Below are 8,019 nucleotides of genomic sequence, written 5' to 3'. Positions count from 1 at the left end.
ATATGTACACAAGTATTCACATAAATAACATGTGATCTTCATTCAGAACTTTAATAAAGTGATGTAGATTGACAGTCGTATAAATAGAAGTCATAATAATACATTTAAAATCAGATATATATTTCATTATGTTATAATTGGTGAACATTGACAATCAGGTATATGATGATACGTAAAACTCTTTTTTTTTAAGTGTTATTTTTAGCATGTGTTCAATAAAACATAAATGTATTTTTTTTATTACTTGTTTATATCACAGGGTAGGAGACCATTTGAAGTAGCTGTGAATGATAAACCACAGAATCATAGAAAAAGAGTTAACTTCGAGGTAGGGCAAACATTGACAATATATACGGTCGCAAATTCAAATTTCCGGAAAAAAAGTTGATTAAGGTTTCGATTTAGGAACAATTTTCATATTGCAGTTGATATTATAAAGTCACCAAATTTAATGAATCGTTACAAACATATGTAAACAAAATTGATGTAGTTTTCATTTCATAAATTATCTTACTTTATTTGATTAAAAAAAAGGAAGGTTGATTCAACGTTTAACTATATGTGCAACGAAAGTATTGAAGACAATAGCACAATGATATGTTTTTTTAGAACAATATAATTAAACAGATTACTTTAACAAGACAGCTAAATTACTAAAGGAGTAGGTCCGGTAAGGACCGATTTTGGCCTCAAATTTCAGGTTCATCTGAAGAAATATTTTGACCACTTTTTAAACACTTGAGTGTCTATTTCATTTGAATCAATTTGTTTATATCAAAGATTTTAACTGATTAAGTCATTAAAAACGATCCGATTCAAGCTCAAATATGAAAAATCGACCAAATATGCCGAAAATGTCACTTTTCAGATGTTTTTTTGTCAAAAATGAAAGTGGCCGCATCCGTGTTCATCCTCAACCTGTAGATATGTTATGTATTTTCATAAAATACATCTTACATTTCAATATTAAGGATGAACACGAATGCGGCCACTTTCGTTTTACACGAAAACCGTCTAAAATTTAACTAAAATGCTAGAATTTTGAAGATTTTAGTAATTAAGCATGACTTTATGGTGCTAGTACCCGATATATGTGCATTTTTATGTTAAAAATAGCCAATATTTATATAACAGAGGCATTTTCCTGTCCAATAAATAACTAAAAGTTTACATTTTAACAACTTTTTGGGGCTAAAAAGGGGGCTTACTGGACCTACTCCTTCATCGATAGGGGAGTTACAATTTCAAATTAAATAAAAGGACGTTTGCTAGGAATTAACACACGTAAGATAACAACGAACAAGATTCAAGATTCAAGATTCAAAGTTTTATTTAGAGTCGATATTCAATTAACTACATAACACAAGCTCTAGTGAGCTTTTCAAATCGACTTAAAAACAAAATACAATACACACACACAATACAATACACACATACAAAAAAGTCATGAAAACAACACAATTCTAACATATAATGCATAGTCAGATACCATAATGACATATATAAGTTAAAAGCATATAGTACACTTAAAATATAGCACAAGTTAATAATAAGATTGCACAAATTAGATAGTTACACAAAAAAATAAAAATAAAACAGGTTTAAACACTAAATGCATGCACTGCACTGGCATGAGCTGTTACTTGGATCCCATGTCTGTAACAATTTTTTGAATTGGTCAAAAGATGTTTCCACTCGCCAATGGTTTGGTAGCTCATGTTACACAAACACTACTAGACTGGGGAAATATAAAGACAAAATGAAATAAGGTGCAAACACGATCAAATACTTCAAGTCATGCAAGCGGTTTGATTACTTGACTTGATAGACAGTAGTAAGTTGTTGCCTAATGATATTTTGAAATTGATAACGAATATCTGCACATACTTAAACAATTTAAACATATTTCTTTTCACCTCGGTATCAAGTGTGATTTTTTCTATTCAGGACAGTGCAATTGTTTGATTCTTTATGACACCAAACATGGTCGCCTCTTTTCGTCTACATAAGACTCATCAGTGGCGCTCAGATCAAAATATCCATAAAGCAAAACAAGTACATGTTGAGGAGTATCGAGGACCCAAATTCCTAAAAGTTATGCCTTATACGACTAAGGTGATACATTTCTTGGATAAGAAAGTTCTTAGTTTTTAGAAAATTCTAAATTTTGTAACAGTTAATCTATAAAAAAAACACGTTAATTTACATACTATTAGTTAAAAACTATGTTTCAGCGCAAAGATTCTTTAGATGATATTTTTAGAACCTTGACACCGCCAGTTACGGTAAGAAAAGCATATGAAATGATAGAGACTATAGCACATCCGGTGATTTAGTTGTTGTGTGATTATTATTGAACAGTTTTTGTAAAAATGATATATCTTTATTAGTAACATTGCCGTTATTGAAACATTATTTTGGGGTTTTTATTCAAAATATTTTGAATTTGTCTGTTGCAATAAATGAGGTCAAATAAGATCATAAATATGAACAGTTAGTATAATTCACTGCTGTCAGACGTATACACAAAATATAAACATTCATTCAGAAAATGGAAGAAAAGATTCATCAAAGATATCAGGCAAACACCTTAGTACCACATACTTATCATTGACGATCATAAGCAAATATATTCCTTCTGAAATTGTTTTCATAAATGTTGCTGTGTTAAACTTTGTCTTGATAATCGACATGATTTAAATCTATTCATATCTTTTAATACTGTAACAACACAACATAGAAATACACACTTTGCAATATCAATTGAAAGGGCTTAACTCATGCAAAAGACATATTAACAAAAGTAAACATACACGGACGGAATAAACTGGATCTGTCCACTGATCTAATTAGTATCCCAAACATTGGCTAAAACAGACATGAACAGTTTCTCGTTTCATTGAAAACCCATTGCTGGTCTTCGGCTGCTGTCTCCTCTACGGTCGGGTTTGTGTATCTTTGACACATTTACCATATCCATCCTCAATTTTATTTATATAACAGGATTGGAGACCATTTGCTACACCTGTTGATCATATGGACAGAACTAGTCTCAACTCCGAGGTAAGGAAACATGGAAATCACATATTCAAAAGTTTGCAAATCATTCAGGAAACAATATTTGCATCAAAATCGTTAATTAGGTACACACACGGTCTTCATATTCACATTTCCTAAGATGATTAGAACAATCAGATTTTGAAGTAAGAACAATTGTCATAATGAAGTTGGTATAGTAAACTCATTATCAAAATTTAATAAATCATAAAAAAGTAGGGCGAAAAGTACAAAAGGTCATTCAAACTCATTAGTCGAAAATACACTGACAACACTTTGGTTTAAACAAAGAATAATATCCAAAGAAATTGGTGACTTCTTATGCTCCAGAATGGTACGCATATCTTTCGATGAGGAAGATATAAATAAACATATGCACAATACTGTCACTTACTTCCTAAACTTGCTTTAAGTAATAGAACATTATACCTAGTTCTCTGTACACAAATATTCATATAGAGCACACGTGAACTTTATTCAGATATTTCATAATAGGATTAAGATCGCCAGTCAAATAGATGTAAGTGATAATAATATATTAATGAAGTGTTGGTTGCTTAACGTTCAGTGGCAAATATTTAATGCATGTTAGAGAACTAGTTAACAATAAATACAATAGGTAGGTTTTGTAATTATAGAGGCCGTCCGGAATGATGGTCTCGGTAATTTGGACTTCCACAAGAAAATGTGGTTTTATTGGATAGGGACAGAAATTGTTACCTTGCAACAGGTCACTTACGTATCCGCAAAAGACTTGTTGAAAGGGTTCTTAACGTGTAAAGAGCTTGACACTCTCTTTACAAGAGGCATCTAATGTTACGTCCGCCTTATGACCGGACGTGGCTGCAAACTTGATAAGTTGACAACCAAATGGACGCCCACTTTGGCAAGCGTATTACTGCCGATCAAGAGAAGACCAAGTGACCATATTTCGTTTCCCCAGTTACCCTTTGAATGGGGGTGATATATGTATAAGCAGATACGTATTTAATCAGGTTTTTTTTTAGTGAAAATTGACCATCAGGTCTCTGATGAAACATCAAACGTACTGTTACTGTATGCAAGTGTTCAATGGGACAGGAATATACCATGTATTTTTTGTTATTTGTTTTTATTTTCAGGACATGAGACCATTTGAAGTAGCTGTCGAATCTAGACCACAAAATCATAGAAAAAAAGCTTACTTAGAAGTAAGGCAAACATGGAAAATACATATTCATGTATAATCAACGTTAATGTGTAACTGATTTGGTTCAAAAGTCAAAACGTCGTTCATAACAGACGTTGTTCAAAATATCAAACTTCCAGTTAGTTTACAAACGGTCTACATATTCACATTTCCTGCAAATAGTAGAACAGTTTGGTTATGAAGTAAGAACAATTATCATGTTGCGGTTGGTATTATTTTAATTTAATTAATCGTTACAAAAGATATTGAAGTTCGTAATGTGTTTGGCCGAGTGTTCCTGGCTAAGGATTATTCCGAACAAAATGCTTCGGGGATACACAATTTATCAATTGTTTATTTTATAAGTTATCTGACTTTTTTCGATTTTGAAAACAACAATTAGGTGAATACAACTTCAATTATATTTGACTATATTAACAGTAGTTAGTTTTTGCCTTCTGATATTTTGAAAAAAAGATATCTAATACCTGTATATACTTAAACTATGTTAACAGATTGTGTTCGCTTCGGTATCGAGCGTAATGTCATAGTTTTCCCTTCTTTATAGTTGAACAGAAAAAACGAAAAGCACTCATTTAAAACACGTCAATAAACAACAAATACTGAACATCAAGTTCCTAAAAATATGTACAAATCTTCACATTTACCCGAATCAATAGTGACACACTACAAAGACACACAATACAATATCAATTGAAATGGCTTAACTCAATCAAAAGACATCTTAACACAAGTGAACAATATTAACGGAATACATATGATTTGTGTATTTGATTTAACCGTTATGATTTGTGTATTTGATTTAACCGTTATTACAAACATTTGCTCAAACAGACATGACCATATCATACTATTAAAGCTCTTTGTTTTTATAACAGGATTGGAGACCGTTTGCTACAAATTTTGATCACAGGCGATATTTTAACAGACCTAGTGTTAACTCCGAGGTAAAACGAACACGGATATCACATATTCATGTGTAACTTCTTTGTTACAAAAGGCATATCGTCATTTCCTGACATAATTGGAACAATCAAGTTTTCAAGTAGGAACATTTGTCGTAATGTATGTATAGTAAATAAACAAAATAAATGAATCTGAGGCGAAAGACACATAAGTTTATTCAAACTTATATTCGAACATTCACTGACAACACCATGTTTTAATAAAAAGAAAAATACCAATATGTAAGCAACAGTACACACACTATAACACAGAACACTAAAGACTGAGCAACACGAACGCAGTCCAAACTCAGCCTTGACAAATTAGTTCCAAAAGGGATTTGAAGATAAGGAAAATGTGGTAGCATATATCATGTATGCATTTAAGTTTGACAGATTGATTTTATTGTAGATCAATATATGTATAACTAACGGTTATTACAAATCATCACAAGTCGTTCACACTTGTTTGAATATTGGTGAGAGGTAGATGCACTCGATAATCACATATGTTGTGTACGTTTTATCATGCTGTTAACAATAACAAACAACCACCTGGTATCGTACGATATGTTACACTTTCGCCTGTTGTTATGCCCCACCTACGATAGTAGAGGGGCATTATGTTTTCTGGTCTGTGAAATATTTATTATTTCATTATGCCAATCATTTCAAAATTGGTATATTCTATGCAATTCTAAATAGCACGTGTACTTCATCAAACTAAGCATTAAAGATGATAACATTTTTTAAGTTCTAATTACGTTTGTAAACAGTCAATTACTGCTCCTGTGACAGCTTTTCGACATGTTAACAAAAGGTACGATTAAACGCAAAGGGCGCATGCATTAAATTGTCACGATTACACGTATCTGTATTTTATCCTGTAAAACCACTTTCTTCTCCAAATCGAAGCTATCTTTCAACAGTTTAGCAAATTGCTCAGTTAATATTTGAAAATAAACAAATACAGTGTAAAATGCACGTTTTCGCCTAATACGTTGCTTAAATTTACCATGATTACACACATTTGTGCATGCATCCTCTAAATAAAATTGAGAATGGAAATGGGGAATATGTCAAAAGACAACAACCCGACCAAAGAGCGGGAAACAGCCGATGGACTTCAATAATCTTCAAAACAGCAAGACAACCGCGCACTCGGATGCGTGTTTCAGCTGACCCCTTAAACAAAGTGTACTAGCTCGGTGATAAGGGACGTCATACTTAACTCCGAAATATATGTAAGAAACTTAAATTTAAGATCGTTCAAGACCAACAAAAGCCATAGGCTTCTTGTTTGGGACAGGCGCAAAAACGCGGCGGGGTTAAGAATGCTATTTAAAATCTCAGCCCTCTCACTATACCTCTAGCCAATGTATAAAAAACAAACGCACAACAACCATTTATCTAAATTATCTTAATATTTTGTAGTTCGAAGATTCCTTACATGATGATTCTGGAATTTCGACACTGACATCATCGGTAAGCCAGAAATATGTATGAGACTATAGAACATCTGTTGATTCAGTTTTGTTGTCATTACTAAGGAATATTTTGTATCAGAGGCATATCTTGTTCAATGCAAATACTTGGGTCTTTCCAAACGTATTGTGCTTAGGTTGTCACTTTAGAGTCTTTGGTATACGAGTGTTGCAAAAAATATTATATCATATATCTGAAATTAATAGTAAACTGCTTATCGAAGAAGATAGAAGTACACACACAAAGCCATGCAGATATTTGTAGCATATGGTTGACAAAACTCATAAGAGATTCCAGGCTTACACGCCATACACGTGTTTTGACAACGAAAGACTCATCAGTGACGTTCGAGTCAATACATGTTTTCTTCGGTTTTTGTGTGTGTGTAAGTGTTTATCTAAATTCACTATATTAAACATGTACAAATAGTTTTATAATTTAATACAATTCTCGTCAACTTAAACTCCAAAATATTAGAATACTTAAACTTAACAAAGAAACCACTGAATATTTTTATATTTGAACTATTTTTAATTTCAGATAAATGAACATAGGAACACACTAAGTAAGTGTATTGTGTTTTATACATGAGTACACCATAATATTTACAATAAGGCTTAACACGACCAATTCATTCATATCGAAGTTCGTTGATGATATGTTTGTGCTTAACTTGGTCCAATAAATTCCTTTAACATTTTTAAAAAAGTATTTCATCCTTAAAAGAATTGAAAATCTTAGATTATTTATATCTATATCACTTGTCGACATGGGGCATAAATATATTTGTTGGTTATTGAAAACACTATGTACTCCCTGACATTTGCTAATTGATTAAATAAACTTCACAAATATATCATTATCATTCAAAAGAATGTATTGTATTGTATGCCTTACTCACGCCTTCAACACGTAGCCTTGGCTCACATTGAACAGCAAGCTATAAACGGCCCCAAAAAATACAAGTGTAACACTATTCAAACTGGAATACCAACGGTCTAATATATATAAAACGAGAACCACGTATGAACTACACAAACAAACTACTGTGCAACAGGTGAAAACATTTGCAGCTTTTGGATGTTTTGCAACATAACAGTTGTCAGGTAATAAACTGAATGCGACTTAATAAAAGAAGAATAACATTTGAATGTAACAAGAGCGATTGAATAAAAAAATATATTAGTTAACTAAGTATTTCCTTTTACGTCCCCGATATCGCTCCGTTCTGTGCCTGAATATAACGAACAATTCTTGATGGTTATTGCTCTTAGTTGCTGTATGCAAAATAAATTTGATCATTCGTTGTCATTGTCAAATTACGTTTGAAAGTCAAAACCCGAT

At 32.1% G+C, this 8,019-nt stretch overlaps 1 long non-coding RNA gene across 1 annotated transcript; it reads left to right on the top strand.

The window, feature by feature from the left end:
* The first annotated feature begins 4,192 nt into the window (after positions 1–4,192).
* Positions 4,193–6,663, top strand: LOC134719847 (uncharacterized). The gene is made up of 3 exons (XR_010107724.1): positions 4,193–4,247; positions 5,125–5,193; positions 6,625–6,663. It is a non-coding gene; the product is annotated as an uncharacterized LOC134719847 (long non-coding RNA).
* Positions 6,664–8,019: the final 1,356 nt, after the last annotated feature.

The sequence above is a fragment of the Mytilus trossulus genome, chromosome 5, assembly GCF_036588685.1.
Source record: "Mytilus trossulus isolate FHL-02 chromosome 5, PNRI_Mtr1.1.1.hap1, whole genome shotgun sequence".
NCBI classification, from domain to species: domain Eukaryota; kingdom Metazoa; phylum Mollusca; class Bivalvia; order Mytilida; family Mytilidae; genus Mytilus; species Mytilus trossulus.
This window is presented reverse-complemented; position numbering and strand designations above follow the sequence as displayed.